Source organism: Helobdella robusta, assembly GCF_000326865.2.
Source record: "Helobdella robusta unplaced genomic scaffold HELROscaffold_5, whole genome shotgun sequence".
NCBI lineage: Eukaryota > Metazoa > Annelida > Clitellata > Rhynchobdellida > Glossiphoniidae > Helobdella > Helobdella robusta.
In genome coordinates, this window is record NW_008705254.1 from 1,236,443 (window position 1) to 1,250,086 (window position 13,644).

A 13,644-nucleotide genomic window follows, 5' to 3' on the forward strand; every position below is an offset into this window, starting at 1 on the left:
GTATGATGAATGTATGAATATATGAATGAATAAAAACGAATAAATGGATGAATGAAAGGAATGAATGATTGATTGAGCATTCGAAGAAATGGATGAATAGGTAAAATAATGAATAAACGAAAAATGTTATAAATGAATTGACGAAGGAATAAAACAAACAAAATGAATGAATACTTGAATGGATTAATAAAAAAGTAAATCTACTACTACTACTACTACTACTACTCCTACTACTACTACTACTACTTATACTGTTACTACAACAACAACAACGACGACAACTTCTACTACTACTACCACTACTACTACTACTACTACTACTACTACTACTACTACTACTACTACTACCACTACTACTACTACTACTAGTACCACTACTACTAGTCTACTACTACTACTAAAACTCCGACCACTGCTAACGATAATAAATACCCTGATAATAATAATAATAAAAATAATAATAAAATAATAATAATAATAGTAAAATAAATTTTAGGACGAAAATTTGCTTAGAATGGAGAAAATCAATGCAAAATTATCAAGTACTGCAGAAAAAATACTACTACTACTACTATTACTAATACCACTACTATTACTACTACTACTGCTGATACTACTACTACTAATACCCTTAATACTACAAATAATAGTAATATAATTTAACTTTTTTTATTATTATTTCTATCTCTGTAAACGTTTTATTAACATTGAAAAAAAATGATCTGAAAAATTACCATCAAGGAAATTATTTTTTATTAAATAAATGAAGCGCTATACAAATAAACCACAGGGGATCGTTAAAAATATGCGCTATATAAATAAATAAATAAACACACAAGAAGTAGAACTTACATAGACGTAATACAAACATACATACCATCTTATCTTACATGTATCCAACATGTATGAATGAGCGTGCCAGAAGCCAGAGTTTGGAGATGGGGCTTCACTCCAGACGTAGTCCACCCGTTTGAATCCACGTATACACACACACACACACACACACACATACACACACGCACATACATAATAAAATATTTTATTATCATAACAAAAATGGGCTTCATTTTAAATAAAGTTTTGTCATATCTTCTTTTCAGCAGCTAATGCTGTTTTATAGTTCAATTTTTTACTTTTATTGTCGCACCATAAATTTTTACAATCTGTTTCATATTTTTTTTTGTTATAATTTTGTCCATAATTTCTTCATCTGACTTCATAATTGAATAATTTTTCAGGCTTGGGTACACGCACACGCACATAGTCACAGCGTTGTGTGTGTGTGTGTGTGTGTGTTTGGTGTTTGAAATCTGTCCTTGTAAAAAAATAAGAGAGAGAGAGAGAGAGAGAGAGAGAGAGAGAGAGAGAGAGAGTAATTTTGGCACATGTGAACATCTGTACCTCTCATTAATTAGGTTTAACTTGGTCCATCTAGCCCAATCCTTTTTCTTTCTTGCTATTGTTGTTGTTTGTTTGTTGTTGTTGTTTGTTTGTTGTTGTTTGTTTGTTGTTGTTGTTCGTTTGTTGTTGTTTGTATTTTTGGTTGTTGTTGACGTTCAAGTCGGTTTTTATGCATACGAAAACATTTCTATTATTTATTTATCATTCAAATCAATGTTTATAGTGTATGTTCCTCTCTTTCTCTCTCTCTCTCTTTCTCTCTTTGTCTCTTTCTACATGTATGTTTCTGTATGTATGTATGTATGAATGTTACTGTATGTATGTATGTTTGTTTGTTTATGTGTGTGTGTTGCGTCCAGTTTTTTAAACATTAATCAAGTTTATCTTTGTACAAATTGTGAAATTTCGTTTTTGTCTGTTTGTTATGATGTTGTTGTTTGTTGCTGTTGATGTTGTTGTTGTCATAACGATCATCACCATTTCTCACTCCATGATCATCATCACCATCATCACCATCATCATCATCACCATCATCATCATCATCATCATCATCATCACCATCATCATCATCATCATCATCATCATCATCACCACCATCATCATCACCATCATCAACATCATCAACATTATCATCATCGTACATAATTTATTTATCTTCTCTAAAAGGTTTATCTTAAGAAGCATCATCATTAATCTAATTCTTATCATCTGTTTTGTTACTACCCAATCTGTCGTCAGCATCATCGTCATCGTCATTATCACCATCGTCATTATCACCATTCTCGTCATCATCTTAGTCATTGCCATCATTGCAGAATCTTAAGTTACTGACACACCGGCCAGCCATAAATCACTTGGATGAATTTCATTATGATTTATGCGCATTATTAATCATAAACATACTCACCTACCTGCATACAAACAAACACACATACAAGCATAAAAACATGACTACATGTACACACATACATACATGTACACACACACACATTTATGCACACATGGAAATCCGTTTTAGTTGGTTTTGATATTTATGATTCTCTAGAAACAATAAACTTATAGAAGACATCTGGCTTTTGAGCATTATCAAATTGAAAATGACTGTCCGTGTCTGTTGAAGTGTGTCTGCCTGAATGTATGTGTGTGTGTGTGCATGTGTGTTTGTGTGTATGTAAATATTTGCGTTGTTATTGTGGTTTCTATGTTTTGTGTGTTTGTGTAGGTTTGTATGTGTGATATTGAGTGTACGTGTGCCTCTGTATGCGTGTACATGATCAGTGTGTATTTGTTGTTGGTGTGGTTCGTTGTTGTGTTGTGTTGTACGTTGTTTATCAGAGGAAGTTGAGGTTGTTGAGGTTGTTGGAGATTTATCGAGTGTTGTTGTTTTTGCTGTGAGAAATGTGGCAATTGATTTATTAGAAGATGGTTTCAACGTAGTATTTACACCACCGGCAGTAGTAGTAGTAGCAGCAGTAGCAGCAGCAGCAGTAGAAGCAGCAGCAGCAGTAGCAGCAGCAACAGTAGTAGCAACAGTAGCGGCAGCAACAGCAGTCGTACACCCACACATACATACATACATGTATGTACAAAATATACGCATATGGATAAACAGTTATTGAATGTTTTAATGTTTTTGCCACATATTGTCAGTTTTTGATTCACCGAGTTATTTTATTAAATAATAGCAAACGTTGATTTTTAAAATATACACGTTTTTATGGTAGTAGTAGTAGTAGTAGTAGTGGTAGTAGTGGCGATGGTAGAAGTAGTAGAAGCAGCAGCAGCAATAATAATATTGTTAACGGTGGTAACAACATCAGTTGTTGTAGTTGCAGCGGTATTAGCAGCCGTATTAGCAGCAGTATTAGCAACAGTATGTGTAGTAACAGTTGTTGTAGTAGTTGCTTTTGTTTGAGTTACCGAGCTAAGCGTTTTTTAAGCTGCTCTTATGAAGATAGCATGTTCTTAGCGAGGGAATAGATAGAGTCTTTTCGGCCTACATATAATGAAAAACTTTAATAAGATTCATCTTCTTGTTAGTCCGTATTTGTCTATTATTTCTTGTATTTTTTGTATTTATGTTTGTATTTTTTTTGTGTATGTTGTATATGCTGTCTGAGTACTTGTTTGAATTCATTTTTGCATTTAATTTTTTCTTTTTAATGACTTTTTTGTTATTTTTCTTCAGTGTAACTATACAATAAATTGTCTTAGATCTATGCACGCTTGTATGTATGTATGTATGTTTGTTCGTTTGTTTGTGTGTGTGTGCGTGTTGCTGTTTATATATACGTACGTACGTATGTAAGTATGTTCATTAAAAATTTTTTTTTAAGAAAATCTATGGTTAAGTTGAAAACTCCGTATGTTATTTCTTACCTAAGTTCACCTGGTGACAGCTTCGTGATTAACATTTCCTCTTTCTCTCGCTTTTTATCTTTCTCTCTCTTGCCATATCTCTCTCTCTATCTTTAATCTCTTTATCTCTCTCTTTCACTCTCTCTTTCTTATTATTTTTAAATTTATATTTTGAGCTTAAACGAAAGAAGTGAGTGAAGAAGGAAGGGACTGGGAGTGAAAAAGTTAAAGAAAGACAGTGACAGAGAGAAAGAGGAAGACGGCGAGAGATGGCCGCTGAGAAAGAGAGCGTAAGAGGTAGATATAGAAAATGAGACATATCAAAAACAAAGTAGGAGATAAATAGCAAATGAAGGAGACACAAAAAGTGAGAAAATGATAGAGAAAGAGGGGAAAAAAGAGAGAGAAAGAGAGAGAAAAGTTGAAAATAAGAAAAAAATTGAGAAAGATAAAGGAAAATCAGAAAAAAAGAAAAATATAATGATGATAAAAAATTTTGTCAGAAAATTAATGTCGGAAGCGCTTTTTAAAAATGTATCGGGAAGGATGGAAAGGTTGGGCGTGTGGTTTATAAATTTTGTCTTCTGCTGATGTAGCTGTTATTGTTGATGTTGTTGATGATGTGGTTAGATAGTATTGTTGTTGTTGTTGGACACTGTTGTTCTTGTTGATGTTATTGGTGCTACTTTTATTAATTTTTTTAGCACAACGCGAAACATGAAACTTCACCACTCACCAACAGACACGAACTCAAGTGCATATGCTACATTTTTCTTACGCCTGCATTTAAAGCCGGTAACGGCCTAATAGATCGTAAAAATGTACTTAAGTTCTTTAAATTCTCCTTATTTTGAAGTCTTGCAAAAATTCAAATCGTGTTTGTGTGAAAGTTGTTGTTGCTGTTATTGTTTAAATTACACCATGTTGTGAGTTCATCAGTTAACTTATTGTCGTTTTGTTGTTCTCATTGTTATTAATGTTGTTGCTGTTGTTGCTACTGCTGCTGTTGTTGCTGTTGTTGTTGTTGTTATTATTATTTCTATTGTTTTGCATCGGAAGAAATTTCGTTTTTATGTATGAAAAAAAAATTTATTTCCTTCTAAATTGAAGAAGTTGAAAAAATGTAATTAATATTAAAACATTTCTAGAGAAGTTTTAAATCATTTCCAAAAAAAAAGCAAAAAAGAAAAACAATAATAAGCACAAAAACCAAGAACAAAAAGCAGCAGTACTACTGCACCTACTACTACAACTTCAACAACAACAACAACAACAACAACAACAACTACTACTACTACTACTACTACTACTACTACTACTACAACAACTTCAACTAATACAAATTCAACAACTACTACTACAACTTTAACTACTACAACTTCAACAACTACTACTACTACAACTTAAACTACTACAACTTCAATAACTTCAACTACTACAACTTCAACAACTACTACTACTACAACTTCAACTGCTACAACTTCAACAACAACTACTACTACTACTTATCACTTCTACTAAACATGAACAAACAAAAATGAATAATAAAAATAATGATAACACGATTTTATAAAGTTAAAAAAAAATTAAAATACGTCCAGAAAAATCATTTAAAATCTTTTAATTTATTACTTTCAAAGTTAACAAAAAAATAAATAAATGGTTTAAAGAATGAAAAAATTATAGATTTCTCTTAATTTCCTCAACATCTAAAGATTTTAAATAAAAATTATTTCAAAGAAAATGTCGGAAGGCAAAAGAATAAACTTTTATTTCGGATGAAATAAATTTTGATTTAAACTGCTATTTTTTTTATAAGTTTGGTCTAACACGGGAACGTTGATAATGTTGTTGCTGCTAATGTTGTTGTTGTTGTTGCTGATGATGGTGTTGATAGATTAGTTGTTGTTGTCGTTGATGATGATGATAGTTTTGTTGTTGTTGTTGATGATGATGGTGATGATAGTTTTGTTGTCGTTGTCGATGATGATGATGATTTTGTTGTTGTTGTTGTTGATGATGATAATTTTGTTGTTGTTGATGATGATAATAGTGATGATGATGTTACTGTTGCTTTGTTGTAGATGATTTTTTTTTATATTTATCTTGCTAACGTGCTAACGCATACGTGTGGTTTGTTTGGTTTATATACTGATGATGACAACGTTGTTGCTGATGTTGTTGGTGTTGTGTTGTTGGTGACGACATTGATGACATCATCGATATTGTTGTTTATGTTGTTCCTGCCACTTACGATGTTATTCACGTAGTATTTTTATTGGACAGTAAGCATTTAGATGACGTCATCTTCTTTGGGAGAGGAGGAAGATGCTTATAAATCTATCGTTAGCGTCTGGTGGTGAAGGCGATGATGATGATGATAATGATGATGATGCTGATGATGATGCTAATGATGCTGATGATGATGATGATATTGATGATGATGATAATGATGATGATGACGAGATGCCGATGATGATGATAATGGTGATGACGATGTCAAAAACAACATCAAAATTCTCGACAACAACAACAGCAACAACAACAACAGCAACAGCAACAACAACAACAGCAACAACAACAACAGCAACAACAACAACAACAACAAAAGTTTCCAAATGCAGGTAAAAATTCCTGATTTAACGGCATGTTTTTTAAAATTAACGCCTACCGATACAAACACACACACGCACACACACACTCATGCACGCACACACACGCACGCACAAAATGACACGCAGTCATCATTCATCAGTAATTCGACTTACATAAGCTGATAAAAAAGAAGAACCATTGTAAGTATGAATCCAAGTCCGAAGAATAAAGCACGATGGAGAGCGTGATCAAAAAATGAAGATGAATGAATGAATGGATGAATGAATAAATGAATGAATGAATATATGAATGATTATATCAATGAATTAATTAATGATTTATAAATGAATGAAAACGAAAAATTTTACGAACATCTACTGAATGAAAGTTGAATGAATGAATGAATTTATTAATTAATGAACGAACGAATGAACAATCAAATAAATGAATGAAGTTGACACAAATTCTAATAAACGACAATTTTGAAATGTTAAAATGATGAATAGAGACACTCTTCAAAAACGAACTGCAAAATTTTTCACGAGAAGAGGGTTAGATTTTTCAAAACCAGAAAATTTACTAAAATGTACATAACACCCACAAATTCTCTCTTTTTCGTATTCTCTCTCTCTCCCTCCCTCTCTTTCTTTTTTTTCTCTTTCTTTTTCTATATATAGCTGGTTTCTGATCACCATACTACACTGTTCTTGTGTTGGTTGTTGTGTGTCAGACTACGATATGATGCTTATTGAGTTACCGTTCTGTGAGATCGGCGTAGATTCGAACCTGGAAACTTCATCCCGTTCCTGCAAACTCGCTTGGCTTATACTCATGCAATTTGAAATTGTTCATTTATTAATCTAAACAATATTAGTAACAAAGAGTTAATATTTAATTTAATTTAATATTTATTTAAAAATAATTAATTAATAATTAATTTTATATTTATTTATTAATAATTTAGTTGGCAACTAACGAGTGTAGAGTAATTATTGTATATGTTGTGTTGGTTTCGTTGGCTGTAAAGTTAATTTAAGAAGAAACATTTTGCCCATGCTGATTGGTTAAATTATATTTTAACAACTAAAACGAGGTAAGAAATTGTTAAGACAGCATTCAGGGCGAGAGAGTGAAAAGTTAAAAGTGAATTAAAAGGTGAGTTAAAAAATGAAAAGGGAGAGTTATAAAGTGAGTTAGGAGCAGGTGTGTGAAGCTGCGTTCTTTTATACCCTCATGGGGTTCAAAGTTTACGCCTACGATCTTGTCTTACTTGTTCCTACTATTTCACTTTCTATATCCTAGTTTGTCCTACTCGCTGCCCGCCTACCTATTCTGCCAACCTTTGTAGCTACAAATTATATGCCTGTGGGATCAATAATTTTAATGCATCATCTTTCCAACTGTTATAACAATGTATACGTACATCAGTCAGTCTTCTTTTGCGTGATAGCCGTAAGGATAGCTAGACGCATACATAAGTCTTAATATCGCAAAATTATCGCCGTGCAGCTGCAGTTGCAACTTCATTAGCTTCCGCTTCAAGTGTCCATTCCAGTGTCCCAGCTGTTTGCGGCTATGGGCGTTAAATATGGCTTTTCACAGACATTCGATCAGAAGTATGTATGTATATATGTATGTATGTAAAGATATATGTATTATGTATGTATGTAATGTAACAGTAGCTATAATTAATAATAGCCAATTGAACAATCATTCAAATGTTAATTAATTACGAAACCGCCGCAACTAACACGAAATGCATGATTCCTTGCTAAAAACGTTCATGGGTGAAAAAATACTAGAATGTTCTTTCCCTCGATTCGATGGAATTCTCTCCAACATGTATCGAGGTTCATCGCCCTATGGACTCCGACACTTTTAAATTCCTTAAAGCAAACAATATGTAAGTTAATTGGGGTTAGATCAGATCAACACGGAGCTGTTTTTTTTTGCAACGATTTCCATTTGTGTTTGTGTGTATGTAAGTTTGTTTGTTTGTATGTATGCATGTATGCATGTATGTATGTATGTATGTATGTATGTATGTATGTATGTATGTATGTATGTATGTTAAAACATGCATGCATAACATACATACATACATACGTATGTATGTATGTATGTATGTTAGATGTATGTATGTATGTATGTATGTATGTATGTATGTATGTATGTATGTATGTATGTATGTATGTATGTATGTATGTATGTATGCATGTATGTATGCATGTATGTATGCATGCACGCATTTTGTCTGTCTGTATGTACATAAAAAGCGAGGTACCGACGCCAAAAGAGTTATCCGTACCGCCATCAAAAGGCGGGCAAAACTACGTTCGGAAAAATTATATAATGAAATTATGATTAAATAAAGTAATAATAACATAAAAATAATAATAATAACAACAACAACAATAATAGTAATAATATTATTATTGGTGTTTGTATTATTATAATATTACTCTATAACGATGATTTGAACTTCGGAATTAGCGTTTTAATTGTCAAATAATATATATACACACTCACACACTCACACACACACACACACACACGCACACACACACACACACATATATATATATATACACACACACACACGCACACACAAACACACACACACACACGAGCACACAAACAAATGATATATATATATATATAATAAATAATTCTTACATAATGAGCGTTTCATGAATAATTTTGTTCAAGAATAAATTGATACTCGATCCGGAATTTGAGAAAGGTTAGATGATAATAATTTCATAATTATTCGTTATTATTTTTCTACATAATATTATTAATAATAATAATGTAATACTAATAACAATTATAACAACAATAATAACAACAACAACAGTAACAATAATAATACAAGTTGTGATGACATCAATATGACATTAAATAAGAGAGGCAACAACAACACTTAGTATTAATAAGAATAAACAATGACGCTACGATTACTACTCTTACTACTACTACTATTACAACAACAACAGCAACAACAACAACAACAACAACAACAACAACAACAACAACTACTACTACTACTACTACTACTACTACTACTACTACTACTACTACTACTACTACTACTACTACTACTACTGCTATTACTACTGCTACCATCACTACTAAATCTAAATGGACTATCATAAATCTAGATACTAATCTGTTTATATATCAATTTATATAAAAAAATAATTGTTGTTCATTTTGTAATTTAGTTGTAGTTATAGTAGCGGCAGTGGTAGTAGTAGTAGTAGTAGTAGTAGTAGTAATAGTAGTAGTAGTAGTAATGGTGCTAATAGAGTTGGAGTTAGGGTAGTCAAAGTAGTACCTGCTGTTGTTAACGCTGTTGTTGTTTCGGAGATAATGTTTTTTGTTGATGTTGTTGTTGTTGTTGATGTTGATGTTGTTGTTGATGATGTTGTTGATGTTGATGTTGTTGTTGTTGTTGATGATGATGATGTTGTTGTTGTTACTTTCATTTTTTAAAACATCTTTTATGCAACATAGATAAAGTAGAGTGAAATATCTTATCTATGAATATTGTATAAGCGGATGTTTCTAATGTGTTTTTTACTGAAAGCATTAAAACATCTTTTAAAACGATAAAAAAGTTTCTAATTTTGTTGTTGTTGTCGTTGTTGATGATGATGATGATGATGATGTTGCTGTTGTTGTTGATGATGATTCTGTTGGCGGCCTTCTCAATGTTGTTACTGTTGTGGATGTTTTCATGTAGTTGGTGATACGTTGATGTTGTTGTTGAGTTCTTTGTTTTTATGTCGCTGGCGATTTGATGTTGTTGTTGAGTTTCTAGTTGTTATTGCAATAACTTCTATTAAAATTGTGTTACACCAAATCTTTTGCACAGAGTCAAATTTGTTGACACGAAAAAACGAACAAAAAAGTCCGTGTAAACAAATGAAAAAAAAATCGTCCTTGTTGTTTTGTTGACTTTCCCGCCAATTCGATTAAATCTTCCCGCCATTTTTTTCAGTGATGCTTTTGGCATGCTCACTGGATGTAATTGATTGACATCATCAAATCCATTTATGGCGGAGATAAATTAAGAAAGGGAAGAAATAACAATGAAAAAATGTAAAATTTAAAACGGTGATGATGATGATGACGATGACGACGATGATGATGATGACGACGACGATGGTGATGACGAAGAAAAATTTAGCGGGAAATTAATTTTGGCGCGTTTTTTACCGCTATTTCTTTCGCTCGATTGATTATTTAATTTTTTTATTTTCATTTAAATTGGAAATGGTTTTTTATTTATTGAGATTTAATGAATAAATTGGAAATAAATAATTGGATTAAAATTGAGTTGAAAAAAATGGCTCTCCATAAATGAATCAGTCAGTCATCAATTTGGAAACGTAATTTTAAAAAGCAAAACAACAAAAACGAAATTAGGCTGAGTAATTCCAGGGGAGGAATAAAATTAATGTTGTTGTTGAAGAAGATGTTGTGTTGTTGTTGCATTGGTCGTTTGTCAATGTAGTGTTGTTGTTGTTGCTGTTGTTGTTGCTGTTGTCTTTTGTCGATGTTGTGTTGTTGTTGACGTTGTTGTTGATATTGATGATGATGTTGTTGTTGTTGATGATGTTGTTGTTGATATGGTTCATGACGATGATGTTGTTGATGATGTTGTTGTTGTTGATGTTGTTGTTGATATGGTTCATGACGATGATGTTGTTGATGATGTTGTTGTTGTTGATGTTGTTGATATGATTCATGACGACGATGTTGTTCTTGTTGTTGATGTAATTTGTCCATTTGCTTGTTAACGTCATAGACGATATTATTGTCGATGTTGAATAAACAAAAAACTATTTAAAAAAACAAACAGATGAACAAACAAACTAAAACAAAACAAGACCAAAAAACGAAAAAAAACAAAAACAAAACAAAAAATAAACAGAATAAAAAATATTTTTTTCAAAAAAAAAAACCTTCCCAAAATCCAAGCAATCCACACTGGACTAGAAACGTACGTGCCTGACCGCTCCACCAAATTATTTTGATTCATAAAACAAAAAATAAATGAATTAAAATTAAGATAATCACTAAAAATTAAAAAAATTCAGATAAAAATAATAAAGCGAGCACGGCAAACTTACTTGATCTAAACCTACTATAAAATGCAACGCACACATAACATCAGATGTTTTATATCAATTATTTGTGAATAAAACGTAGAACGATTGTTATTATTATTATTGTTATTGTTATGACGTTGTTGTTGCTGCTGCTGCTGATTATGATGATGATTATGATTATTATTTTTTTTTATTTTTATTTTTTCGTATGTGAGACTTTCCGTATTTACGACAAAAAAGTTGTTAACATGATGAGCCTGGCAGGTACAATCCTTTGATTACGGTTATTGCCGTTCATAAATTGTAACAGCAACAACAACAAACATCATTATCAAGCTTAAAGATAGCAACATCATCATCATCATCATTATCATCGCCATCATTGTCGTCAACTTGTTCTAGTGATTGAGTTAAAAGAGTTATTCATGACGCACCTACTAAGTCGTGTTCCTCAAACTGTTTTCACCTGCAGAGATTATTAAGAAGTACTTCGACATGTTTCTCACCTTTTTCATCATCCTATGCCTTCTTTCCGACTCTTTCCAACTAGCTTTCAAAAACATCGTGGTAGGCCCTATTTTAAAAAAAGTACACTTAACAAAAATGAATTCTCAAGTTATCGGTCTGTGTCGAATCTTGTGTTGTTGTCTAAAGTTGCTGAACACATAGTTCTATCCGACTGAAACGGCTTTATTGGGTGTTTATTGGGTGTTTATTGGGTGTTATTTGTGCTAATTTGTATTCCTCCACAGATGTTCAGAACGTGTTGTTGTTTGCTCTTTTAGATATACGCTTAATTAAAGGAGTTGCCCGTAAATATTTAGCTGACAAGTAATTCTTAGAACAGTGCCACTGCTGAGTCAAATATTGCCCTCTGACAATTCAGGTTTACTGTTTGTACCTGACACAAACTTGGCTCTTGGTCGAAGGAGTTTCTCGGTAATGGGTCCTGCTGTCTGGAATGGTTTGCCTAGGGACCTTCTTGATCCTGCGTGGTCTGTTATTCAATTTCGTACCAGGCTGAAACAGCATCTTTTTGTTTTTCAAGCTTACCCATCCTAATGTCTTTTTCTCTCCATTCACTGCATGGCTTCAATAAAGTGCTACGAAACGTACTGAAATAATCGTTAGCGCCTCTGAGATCTTTCTAAAGGGCGCTTACAAACACACCAATAATAATAATTATAATAATAATCAACAACAACAACATCATTATCAACATCTTCATCAACATCTTCATCAACAAAAATTCATCACGATAATTCACTCAAAAAGAGTTAGTTCATTACTTCAAATAAACCCGACGATGACTTGGGAAAAAACATTTTTTTCTTGGGGGAACGTGTGATATTCAAAACATTTTTTCCCACGTAAAAAACATACAAAACAAAATACAAAACAAAATACAAACAAACAAAACAAAGTTAATACCAAATTGACAAATTGGAGTAATAAAAATAAAATAAAAACAGAACCCCAAAAATGACAACTTTTCGCTAGTTTTTTCTTCAAATTTTGTTCAATATTATTCATTTTATTATTATTATTTTTTTTTTCTTTTTATTATTTTCCTAAAAACTCGCAAAATTTTGAGAGCATGGCATTATTAGAGCGTTTAAACTCTAATTAAATTTTCAACGAAATTTAGCACTTAGTTGGGAGACCAAACAAATTTGCTTTTCCTTCTTCATAGAAAAATTTTTCTATAATTTTTTCATAATTTTAATCATAATTTCATAATATTTTCTTCTAATTGTTTAGAAATTTCATTAAGTTTTATTATCTCAATGAGACATCGAACCAGCGAGAAGCCTTTCAGAGGCTTGACCTTTAACTTTTAGCCTTTGTGAAGAGGTCGTAGTAATGAAAAGTGCTCATGATTATTCATAATTTTAATGATAGAGTCATCGTGATTCGCCATGGCTCGTACAACATCTTGGCTGATTCCCGGGTATCCATCCAACAAAAAATTGTTCAAAAATAATTTGTCATAATATTCGTCATAATTTCTCAAAATTTTATTACTAATTCACTTTCTAGTTAATTTATTTTTTGCTGTCAAATCAACCCCTGACAACTGTAACACAAAACCGAGGAAATATCTTCATTTAGTGAGTTTGCCGCAATTATAAATGAGAATGTTAAAAATATTTATTAATAAATTTAAGTGTTC